The sequence below is a fragment of the Balaenoptera borealis genome (assembly GCF_965194805.1).
Source record: "Balaenoptera borealis genome assembly, chromosome: 12".
Lineage (NCBI taxonomy): Eukaryota > Metazoa > Chordata > Mammalia > Artiodactyla > Balaenopteridae > Balaenoptera > Balaenoptera borealis.
This window is the reverse complement of record NC_138869.1, coordinates 101,885,064-101,897,674: the sequence shown is the minus strand read 5'-3', so window position 1 is coordinate 101,897,674 and position 12,611 is coordinate 101,885,064. Positions and strand designations below refer to the sequence as shown.

At 37.7% G+C, this 12,611-nt stretch overlaps 1 protein-coding gene and 1 long non-coding RNA gene across 2 annotated transcripts in view; one reads left to right on the top strand and one right to left on the bottom strand.

Moving 5' to 3' along the window:
* The window catches only part of LOC309608226, an 85,091-nt gene extending 78,948 nt beyond the window's left edge, over positions 1–6,143 (top strand). Inside the window, exon 4 of the long non-coding RNA XR_014232747.1 lies at positions 161–6,143. This is a non-coding gene — a long non-coding RNA (uncharacterized lncRNA). The remainder of the gene's footprint in view (positions 1–160) is intronic.
* The window catches only part of LOC309608220 (uncharacterized protein C6orf52), a 391,220-nt gene that overhangs the window by 66,309 nt on the left and 312,300 nt on the right, over positions 1–12,611 (bottom strand). The gene's annotated exons all lie outside the window — the stretch shown is intronic.

Here is a 12,611-nt window from a genome sequence, read left to right as displayed (position 1 = left end):
CGCAGCAAGAGAGGCCGCGATAGTGAGAGGCCCACGCACCGCAATGAAGAGTGGCCCCCGCTCGCCGCAACTAGAGAAAGCCCTCGCACAGAAACGAAGACCCAACACAGCTAAAAATAAATAAATAAATTTTAAAGAAATCTATAAAAAAAAAAAAAAGGTACTTGGAAATGCCAAATGGAAGCCCAAGAATTGGAGGTAAAAACAATTTTTTAAGATCCTCTGCATATTGTTTTGGAGTCAGCCATGTGGCTGAAGGCATGGAATTGAATGAGAGAGAAAAGAAAAGTGAGGAATAGAACCTTGAAGACAAGACACATGTGAGAGAAAGAAGGGAAGCCAGGAGGGGAAGAGGAAAATTCAGAGCCATGAAATCCAAGGAGAGGAGAATTCCCAAATGTTTGTGCTAAAAGCTGCAGAGAGAGGAAAGTAGATGTGAACTGAGGAAGCACCTTTGGATTTGACTACCAAGAATGATTGGTGACCTTTAAGAATACAATTTCAATAAACTGGTGAGGTCAGTAGACAGACTATAAAGAATTAAGGGTGGAGAGGATAGCAAGCCAGTGGAAGGAGAGAATACAGATAATGCTTTCAAGAAGACTGGAATTTAAGGGGAAGAAAAAAATTAGAGGACTATCTTAGGAAAGAACAGGTCAAAGGTCAACTTCTTTAAGACAAGTGTGCCTCGAACTGAAGGAGGGTATTAATCAAATAAGACTCAAGATACAAGTAAGAAGGGATAATTGGTGGAACAAGTTTTCAGAGCAGACAAGAGAAACGGCAATGATCTGGGAGCCATAAGAAGATTCTACAACTCTGGGGAACTAAAGTAGAATTTCTTCTTCTGAGGCAGTAGGAAATGAGGGAAGACTTAATGAAAAGAAATACTGAAGTGAAAAAACATAAGAAATTGATGAATTCAACATTTCCCTTAAAACAGGAGTCAATTAGGATTTCCACTTCTGGGAAGATGAAGAAGTAGGCATATTTTCCCCTATTCCTTCTGCTAAACACAACTAAAGACCCTGGGCATTATATATAAAACAAACATAAGAAAACTCTGAAAGGTAGAAAGAAAGCAGACCCGCTAAGAACCCCAGGACCCAAAGAATGATATAGTGATGAGTTCTGTAAGCTTTCTTTTCAATTCATGTATCCCAGACTTGTAGCTGAGACTTCAACCTGGAAACTCCAACAAGCACAGACAAAAACAAAACAAAACAAAAAACCTGAGCATTAGAAAAGGGGCCTCCTAGCAAGACAGAAAACCTTTCAGATAATAACTGGTCTACTCTAGGAAAACACTGCAAAAAAACTGTGACCTCCACCCACATCCAAACCAGCAAAGGGCAAGTGGAGAGTCTAGACTTCCTTGCAAGGCTGTAACAAGGTGCTCAAGCACACCTGCAGGGCTGGTAGGAAGGTGTCAGTGGAGGCCACGAGGGGAGCAGTGATAAGCTCCTACACTCCCAGACACGTAGCTCTCAGTGGAAACCTGGTGAGACCTGGAACTCCCAGCCCCTCTCAGCACTAAGGAGGGGCCCCCTGAGCTTTTACCACTACGTGGCAGTAATGAGGTTGTACCCCTCCTCTTGCACTGCCATGAAGCATCAAAAGAAGCCAGCTAAAACAGAATGTTTAAATAAGACCTGGAATCTCAAAACATAATACTACAAACGTCCAGGTTTCAACTGAAAATCACTCATCATACCAAGAATCAGGAAGATCTCAAACTGAATGAAAAAAAGACAATCAATAGATACCAACACTAAGGTGACAGAGCTGTCAGAATTCTCTGACAAAGACTTTAAAGAAACAATTATAAAGACGTTTGAAATGAGCAATTACAAATACACTTGAAACAAATAAAAACACAGAAAATCTCAGATGAGAAATAAAAATTCTCGGGAATTCCCTTGGTGGTACAGTGGTTAGGACTCTGTGCTCTCGCCACCGAGGCCCTGGGTTCAATCCCTGGTCAGGGAACTAAAATCCCACAAGCTGCATGGTGCACCCCCCTACCAAAAAAAGAAAGAAACAAATGGAAATTTTAGAATTGAAAAATACAATAACCAAAATAGAAAACTTATTGCATGTGCTCAATAATAGAATGAAAGGGACAAAGGAAAAAAATCAGTGAACTGAGAACAATGGAAATTAACCAAACCTGAACAACAGAGAAAAAATAAACTGAAAAAATAAAAATGAGCAGAGCCTCAGAGTCCTGCAGAACTGAAACCAAAGATTTAACATTTGTGTCATCAGAGTCTCAGAAGGAGATGAGAAAGAAGACAGAGCTGAAAAAGAAATAATGCCTGAAATTTTCCCAACTTTGCCAAAGACATAAAGGTTGAAGAAGTGCAGCAAATCCCAATTAGGATGAACCCAAAGAAATTCACACAAGACACATCAAAGTCAAACTTCAGAAAACAGAGACCAATAAAAAATCTCTGAAGCAGCAAGAGAAACATAACATCTTACCTGTAAGGGAACAAACAGTTTGAATTAAAGCAGATTTCTCATCAGTAATCATGGAGGCCAGAAGGAAGTGGCACATTTTACAAGTGCTGAAAGAACTGTAGATCAGAATCCTATATCGAGGAAAAATATTCTTCAGAAATGAAGAGGAAATAAAACAATTCTTCAAGTAAAAATAAGAGAATTAGTAACCAGGAAACCTACTCTTTAAAAAATGTCTAAAGGGAGTTCTCTAAGAAGAAAACAAAGAAAGTAAGGAAGTACATAGTAAGCAATAATATGGGTAAATAAAATAGACTTTTCTTGTCCGCTTGAGTCTTCCAAATTACGTCTGATGGTTGAAGCAAATGCTATCTGATATGGTACTAAATGTATGAGAGAAAATATTTAAGGCAATTATAATATAAAAGAGGAGGAAAGTTTTCGACACTTTACTGAAATCAGTAAAATGACAACATCAGTATACTGCAGTAAGTTATGTATATATAATTCAATACCTATAGCAAGCATTAAAAAACATAGAGATATACTAAAAAACACAATAAATAAATCAAAATAAAATTCCAAAAAACATTCAAGTATCCTGAGGAAGACAGGAGAAAGAAAACAGAAAAATGAAAAATAGAACAAACCAAAAACAAAACAAAAAAATGACAGACTTACGCCTTAACATATCAGTAATTACATTGAATTTATGTTGAATTTAATTATTACAATAATTACATTGAATTTTTCCAATTAAAAGACAAAGATTGGCAGAATAGATTAAAAACGTGACCCAGCTGTATGCAGTCTACAAGAAACTCACTTCAAATATAGCAATACAGGCAAGTTGCAAGTAAGGATAGATATGTCATGCAAACATTAATCAAAAAATAATGATTTACCATACAAACATTAATCAAAAGAAAGCAGAAGTGGCTATATTGATATCAGAATAGACTGGGCAGCAAACAAAATTATCAAAGACAAAGAGGGATGTTATGTATTGGCAGAAAGAATCAATCCACCAAGAAGACATAGAGATCCTCAGTGCATATGCACCAAACAACAGTGCTGTAATATTATATATATATGAAGCAAAAACTGATAAAACTGAAAGGAGAAATAGACAAATCCAAAACTGTAATTAAATACTTCAGCACCCTTCTCTCAACAACTGATAGGGCAGCTGGACAAAAAAATCCAGAAAGATATAGAAAACTCATGAACACAATCAAACATCAGGCTCTTATCAACATTTATACAACACTATACCTAACAACAGCAGAATACACACTTTTCAAGTGTCTCTGGAACACACACTAAGATAGGCTATATTCTGAGCTGTAAAACACACCTCAACAGGTTTGAACAGAATTGAAATCATACAACATGCATTCATAAACAAAACTCTTTGAAATAATCCCTGAGTCAAAGAGAACATCTCAAGGAAAATTTTTAAAAACTTGAACTGAATAAAAATGAAAATAAAATATATCAAAATTTGTGAAACACAGCTAAAGCAGTGCCAAGAAGGAAATTTACAGCACTAAGTGCATACATTAGAAAAGAAGAAAGTGAATTTCCTAAGCTCCCAACTCAGGAATCTAGAAAAATAAGCAAAATAAACCCAAAGCAAGAAAGAAATAATAAAGAGCAGAAAGCAGTGAAATTGAAAACAGGAAAACAATAGAGAAAATTGATAAATCAGAGAGCTGATTCTTTGAAAACATCAATAAAATTGATAAAACTCTAGCAAGACTGACAAAGAAAAAAAGAAAGAAGATACAAATTAACAATATCAGGAATGAAACAGAAGATATCACTATAGGCCACTCGGGCATCAAAAGCATAAGCAAAAAATACTACCAACAACTTTACAAACATAAACTTGACAACTTTGAAATGGAAGCAATTCTTTTAAAATGCAAACTACTACAATTCACCTAATATGAAACAGAGCATTTGAATAGCCTCATAACTATTGAGGAAATTGAATTTGTAATTCAAAACCTCCCAAAAAAGAAATCTCCAGGCCCAGATGATTTTACTGGTGAATTCTACTAGATGTATAAAGAAGAATTAACACCAAATTCTACAAATCACTTCCAGAAAATAGAAAATGAGGAAACGCTTTTGTGAAGCTAGTATTACCCTGATACCAAGACCAGACAAAGACTATTAAAAAAAAAAAAAACTACAGAGCAATAGCCCTTATGAACGTAGACACAAAAATTGTTAACAAAATATTAGCAAATAGAATTCAGCAATATATTAAATATAATTATATACCATGACCAAGAGGGTTTCATTCCAGAGATGCCAGGCTGGTTCAATATTGAAAATCAATTAATGTAATCTACCACTTTAACAAGCTAAAAAAAGAAAAAAAAATGTATTACAGTATAAATAGATGCAAAAAAAAAAAAAGCCTTTGACAAAATTAAACACCTATTCAGGATAAAAACACTCAGAAAAATAGGAATAGTGTAGAACTTCTTCCAGTCAAAGAATATATATTAAAAACCTACAGCTAACATTATACTCAATGGTGAAAAACAATGCTTTTCTCCTAAGAGCTGGAACAAAGCAAGGATGTCCACTCTCATCATTCTTATTCAACATAGTGCTGGAAGTTCTAGTCAATGCAATAAGGCAAGACAAGGAAATAGGAATATATATCAAAAAGGAAGACGTAAAACTGTAGAATAAAACTTGGAGAAGACGTGAGTGTCTATGTGGAAAATCCTAAGGAATCTACAAAGATCTCATAGAATTAATAGATGAGTTCAGCAAGGTCACAGAATACAAGATAAATATACAAAAATCAACTGTTTTTATACATAGTAGCAATGAACACATGGACATTGAAATTTAAAATTATAAGAACATTTATAATGGCTCAAAAATAAAATAAAATACTTAGGAATAACTCTAACACATGTTCAGGACTTGTATGCTGAAAACTACAAATTGCTGATGAAAGAAATAAAAGAAGACTTAAACTGATGGAGAGACATGCTGTTTATGGATTGAAAGTCTCAGCATAGTGAAGAATGAATTCTCCCCAAATTGATTTACAAGTTTGTGTTAGTTTCCTAAAGCTGGTATAACAAATTACCACAAACTGAGTGGTTTAAAACAAAAGAATTGTTTTCTCTCACAGTTCTGAAAGCGAGACATCAAAAATAAAGGAGTTGGTCGGGTTGGGTTTCTCCTGGAGTCTCTGAGGAAGACCTGTTACATGCCTCTCTCTCTTAGCTTCTAGTGGTTGCCAGCATTCCTTGGCTTGGGACAACATTTCTTCAATCTCTTCCTCCACCTTTTTCTTCCCCGTGTGTCTCTGTGTCTCTGTGTGTTCTCTCCTTTTCTTATAAGGACTCGGTCATTGGATCTAGGGCCCACCCTAATCCATTATGATCTCATCTTAACTAATTACATTTACAAAGATCCTATTTCCAAATAACAGATTCTGATGCTCCAAGGGGGACATGAATTTTGGGGGGACACTCTTTAGCCCACTAAAAAGTTCAACTCAATTCCTATCAAAGTCCCAGCAAGATTTTTTTTTTGTAGATATAGAAATAAAATTTATATGGAAAGGCAAAAGAACTAGAACTGTTAAGTCTGAAAAAGAATAATAAAGTCGGAGGAATCGTTTTATCTGACTTCAAGACATAACAGAGCTACAGTAATCAACTGGTGTAGCACTGGTTGAGTGATACACACGTGGACCAATGGAATGGAATAGAGAACCCAGAAACAGAATCACACAAATATGTCCAAGTGAGTTTTGACAAGGCTGAAAAGAAACTCAGTCGAGGAAAGATAGCCTTTATAACAAATAATGCTGAAGCAAGTGAATATCCATAGGGGAAAAAAAAAATGAACCTCAACTTAACCCTCATATTGAAATTAACTCAAAATGAATCACAAGCTTAAATGTAAAACATCAAACTATAAATCTTTTAGGAAAGAAAATAGGAGAAGTTCTTCAGGAGCTAGGGTTAGCAAAGAGTTCTTAAACTTGACAGCAAAAGCACAACCCATAAAAAGAATAAATCATAAATTGGACTTAACCAAAATTTAAAGCTTTTGCTCTATGAAAAACCCCATTAAGAGGATGAAAAGACAAGCTACAGACAAGGAGGAAATATTTGCCAACCACACATCTGACAAAAGCCTAGTATCTAGAATAATGAAGAACCTCAAAAAATATATTTAAAAAAAAGAATTCTCAAACCTCAACATTAAAAAAAAACAAACAAACAAACTAGCAAACCAATTAGAGAATGGGCAAAAGACATGCAGAGACATTTTACCAAAGAGGATATACAGATGGCAAAAAAGCACATGAAAAGATGTTCCCCACCATGGAGAATTAGGGAAATGCAATTTAAAACCAAAATGAGATTTCACTACACACCTATTAGAATGGCTAAAATAACAAGTAGTGACAACAGCAAATACTAGTGAGAACGTGAAAAACCGAGTTACTTACCCATTACTGGTGGAAATGTAAAATGGTACAGCCACTCTGGAAAGCCAGTTTGGCACTTTCTTTAAATTAAACATGCAAACACCATACGATCCAGCAATTGAACTCTGGACATTCATCTAGAGAAATGAAGAAAAAACTTATGCATGAATGTTTATACCCCCTTTATTCATAATTGCCCGAAACTGGGAAGAAAACCATGTCCTTCAACAGACGAATGATTAAACAAACTGTGGTAAATCCATACCATGGAATACTATCCATATATACCCATATATGTAATTATATGTGTGGATACATACAGCAACCTCCAAGAATTATGCTGAGTGAAAAAAAATTCCCAAAAGATTATGTACTATATGATCTGATTTATTATAATTTGTCAGAATTATACAAATGAAGAACAGTTTAGTGAATGCCAGGGGTTACAGCAGGAGAGCGGTGGGTCTGGCTCTAAAAGGGCAACACGAGGGATCCTTTGGATGATAGAAATACTCAGCATCTTGATAGAAATACTCTATCAATGTCAATATCAATATCAATGTCAATGTCAATGTCAATGTCAATGTCAATATCCTGGTTGTCAGAAGGTACCACAGTTTTGCAAGACGGTGCCATTGAGGAAAACTGGGTACAAGGTACATGGGATATCTGCACTCTTTCTTACAACTGTGTGTAAATTTACAATCATCTTAAAACAAAGATTTAATTGAAAAACATCAGAACTGTGCCTGACACATAATAAGTGGTGTATATGAGTGTCTGTTGAATAAAATTAATTATTAAGCTAAAAAGTGAAGTGGAGAACACACCAGCAGAAGTGGGAATAGAAGTCTTTTTTTTTTTTTTTGGCCACGCCTCACAGCATGCCAGACCTTCGTTCCCCAACCAGGGATTGAACCTGTGCCCCCTGCAGTGGAAGCGGGGACCCCTAACCACTGGACCGCCAGGAAATGCCCGGGAATAGAAAGTCTTCGAAAAGGTGCTGTATTTCTTTCTGATGGGAAATCAGAGATTAATTAAAATTGATTCCCCTTCCATTTCTAAGTATCAACATAGACATGCATCAAAATATCAAAAAGCACACACATACACACAAGTATCCCTATGTTCCAAGAGCAAAGCAGAATGTCAAAAAAAAATGTGGAAGGGAAAGGAAGGGAATATACACTTCAAGGAAGTGGCAGAAGTAGTAGTAACAGCAATAGCACTGGCCATTTACTGAACACTTACAATAGCCACCGTGAAGCGCTTTCCATTCATTATCTCATTTGGTCTTTTTCAGGTAAATTCCATCAGTATCCCAATTTTACAGATGAAGAAATTGAGACCTTCAGAAGTTTAATTCATGCAGCTGGGAAATAATCAGAGCGGCTACAAAGCCTGATTTGAGAGCAGGTGGTCCTCCCTGCTGCAATGTCCACCTGCTCCAGGAAATGAACTTACAAGATGCTGCATGGCATGGGCCTGTGGTGCCCTGTCCCTCAAAAACTGGGAAAGGGAGAGTAACACAGGGACACCAGGGCTGGAGCTAAGGAGATGGGCCTTCCTTTAGGGATAGTCCAAATTTAAACATTCACAGGAGCGTGAAAAACAGGGCCAATTCCAACAACCTTGATTTCCACTCTTTTCCTCACGTGGTTTCCAAAATCAATTTGAAGTCTGGTGCTATTTATGTAAGGACTGGATTAAAATGAGAACACCCTTAAAGTGTTAATTTGTTAGGCTTTGCTGTGACTGTTTGTAATGGCAATTATTTAAATGATACTGGTTAATTTGTTTTATTGTTTCACGTAGTTTGATTTATTTGCTATTTATCGGTTCACTTATATAATGAGTAGGGTTAGATTAATAGATTTTAGAATGTGAATTCATCTCCACTAATGTTTATGAGCCACATTTGTAGATTGGTTTAAATAAAAACACAACCAGGAATCAGGAGTGCAGTATATTTTTGAAGTAATAAAGTAAGGATTCAAATACGTTCCAGAAATAAATAAGATACGCAGATTCATAAAGAAAGCTGCCTACCAGAGATGGAAAGTATAGCCAAATTCACAGTAAGCACATACCCCATTTTCTTCCTGCCCCCCCAAAAATGAAGTGTAAAAGAATAACCCCAGGGTCATGAGTGTGTCCTGGCAGTCAGAGACAGGCACTTTGGGGTGGCACCTGCCATCTCCTGCCCTTCCAGATGTAGCTGGGCCTACTGGACCCACGCATGAGAGAGAATGAAGGTCATACAGGAGGTGCTGGAGTCTCCTGGATTTCCCTGCAAAATCCTTTGTATGCTCAGCACTGAGCAAGCTACTCAGGCTGATCTTATGTCAGTAAATATCTGGAAACAAGTTGCTCTCTGACTTGCAAACGATGAGCGTTTGCTAAGCACCAGGGTATCGCTGAGCACACCAGAAGAATCCTTTGATTAAGTGAGGCTTTGGTGATTCATCTCACTTGGAGAAGCAGCAGAAATACCTGTTTACTGACCAGGGAAGCAGCCAAAATAGTGATGAGGTATCTAATGAAGTAGCCAGCCCAGTTCTTAAGAAGACTGGATACCCATACAGTTAACTCTGCATAAAGCAGCTGTGTTGCCTGCTTGGCAGGTGGAAGAACAGCAAGGTGAAATAGACTGCCTAACTTTCCCAGGCATTATGGGCTGAACTACGTCCCCACGCACACAGTGTATGTGTTGAAGTCCTAACTCTTGGTACTGCAGGATATGACTATATTTGGTTTTGTTTGTTTTTTATTATTATTTTTTAGAACATGACTATATTAGAGGTAGGGCCTTTAAAGAGCTAATTAAGTTACAGTGAGGTCATTAGGGTGGACCCTAATCCAATAGGACTGATGTCCTTATAAGAAGAGGAAATTAGTACATGGACATGAACAGAGAGAAGACCCTGTGAGGACACAGGGAGAAGACTAGCCCTCACAAGCCGAGGAGAGAGGCCTCAAAAGAAGCCAATCCTGCTGGCACCCTGATCTCAGACTTTAGCCCCCAAAGCTAAGAGGGAACAAATTTCTGAGTTTAAGCCACCCAGTCTGTGGGACTTTGTTATGGAAGCCCTAGCAGACTGCTAGTGGTCAAACTGAGGTCTGTATCACAGTCCTACCTTGAAAGTGGAGGCTTCCAGCTCTCTTGTCATGGCAACACACTGATGGTGTGTTGCCAGATTTAAGTACCAGAGGATTGACTTTTTTTTTAACTTGTAAACTGGAGGAGATCCTAGGTTATCCCTATTATAATATAACTCTTTTTTGGTGCAATGTTTCCTGGAATGGAGAGAAAGGGGTAGAATTACCACTAGCAAGCCAATTTTGGATAATAACAAATTTTATTGTCCTCTTTCTTGATGGTCACTAATGTGCCATGAATAGCTTTGGGAAATCCAAATTATTGATACGACCTATAATTTTTAGACACAATTCTGTTTTCTTTTGTTTCTTTTAAATTTTAAATTTCTTCCATAAGTAAATGTTAAATAAGAAAATGACAAGCAGAGATGAAGAAATTCCCCCATACAAGAAAAATCGAGGGTAGGTGATCATCAAAATCTGAATTTGCCCTTAGGGATGTATATGAGCATCATTTACTTAAAAAAAAAAAAAACTATTTATAGGGTTTGAACAAAATAATGTTAATCCTCCAAATTAATTACTGTTTGGGGTATAGGGAGAGGCAAAATATGTGAATTTAGAGTTCTGGCCTATATATTTAGGACCTAAACTCTTAGGAGTTGGTGTTTGCTGGCTGATTGGAGCACAGGCTTGGAGACGTTGACCTGCACCACAGGCTGGGCTCTGGATGAGCCACGCCATCATTCTATTGAGTCATCCTTAAAGTGGGAATGGAAATAATACTTCAGGATGCTCTCTTCCAGTCACGATGGAATGATAAGACCTGGGTTTACCCTCTTGCCTTAAACAACTAACAGGACAAAATATAGGGAAAATATATGAAACAAGAGATCTCAAACACTGGATCTCTGAGTAAAGGAGAACAATCAAGGTGAACCCTACACTTGTTCAGCAGTCTCCCTGGAGAACACTCCCAGGCCACAGGATAGGGACGGGGAATGCAGATGGAATCCAGTAGTCTCCTTGAGTTCAGAGCTGGGCGTTCAGAGAGGCCAGCAAGACTAGAGTTCGCAGAGAGAGTTCTGGAGACCCGACACCAATCCACCTGGAGTCTTCAGCTGTGTTCTGTGTTCTGTTTTTAGCCTACAAGCTTCACCTTGGCGAAATTAAATTTTTTTGAATTTTCTTAGTGTTCTATTGACAATTCTTTTTCTCTTTTAACAATACACTGAAAACACACACTCAGGTGATTTTAAAAAAAAAGAGGGCACAATATTTTGATTAGTAAAGTATGGTTTTGAGGTGGACCCAGAGAGTAATTCTAAAAACTATATAAATAAGGAAAATCAGACCTTAAACTAAGAAATAAGAAAATACTGTTTAAATTTGACAACCTAGAAGAAATGGATGAATTCCTAGAAACATACGACCTACCAAGATTGAATCATGAAGTCGAAAATCTGAACAGACCGATCACCAGTAAGGAGATTGAATCAGTAAGCAAAAACCTCCCGACAAACAAAAATCCAGGACCAGTCAATGTATATAAATTCATTATTTTCTGATTATTCTTTCCAACTTAGCTCAACACTTAAGGATAAGAAAGTACCTCATAAGTCAGGCTTATACTTTACAGTGGAGAAAACCAATTAGTAAGGATTAACTGGTTGGTTTATTTACAGGTTGTGATGGTTAATCCTATGTTCAACCCTACAGGGCTAAGGATGCACAGATAGCTGGGAGTGTCTGTCAGGTTGTCCCCCCAAGAGATCGGGATTTGAATTAGTAGACTGAGTAAAAACCTCACCCGCATCAAGGCAGGTGGGCGTCATCCAATCTGCTGAAGGCCTGAGTAGAAGAAAAAGCCTGAGGAAGGGTGAATCTGCTCTCCTGCTCGACATTCATCTTCTCCTGCCCTCAGACGTTAACAGTCCTGGTTCTTGGGCCTTGGGACTTGAAATAGGACTTACACCATTGCTGCCCACCCCCCGCCGACCTCGATTCTTAGGCCTTCGCTGCCGGCTTTCCTGGTTCTCCATCTTGCTGGCAGCAGACAGTGGGACTTCTTCATAATCACATGAGCCAAATCCTATAATAAATATATACCCATCTGTCTCCTATTGGTTCTGTTCTCTCAAGAACCTTGACTAATATGCACACAGCTCCTCGACATTTTCAATCCATTTCCTAATATTAGATACATGGAAATTGGTCCTGGACTGAATCACTGGATCTGGCTACTTCTAATGAGTATTTGATGCATGACAGAAAATTTCAGTTAGGGATAGGCCAGCAAGAGGATTTCCATGTGTTTTGGGTCAAAAGCTAACCAAAGACTCTGTTTGGGAACACAAATGGAAATTTAAAGGACTTAACGCTGTAAATCTCTCTCTCTCTCTCTCTCTCACACACACACACACACACACACACACACACACACACACACACCCCAAGCATCTGCCAGGCTAGACAGGCTGACTGGTGGCTAAAAGTGCAATGGAATCCATTCTGGCCCAGCCACAGGGATGAATTCTTCTGTCCTAGACAAGTTTCCCCAAGGGAAGTA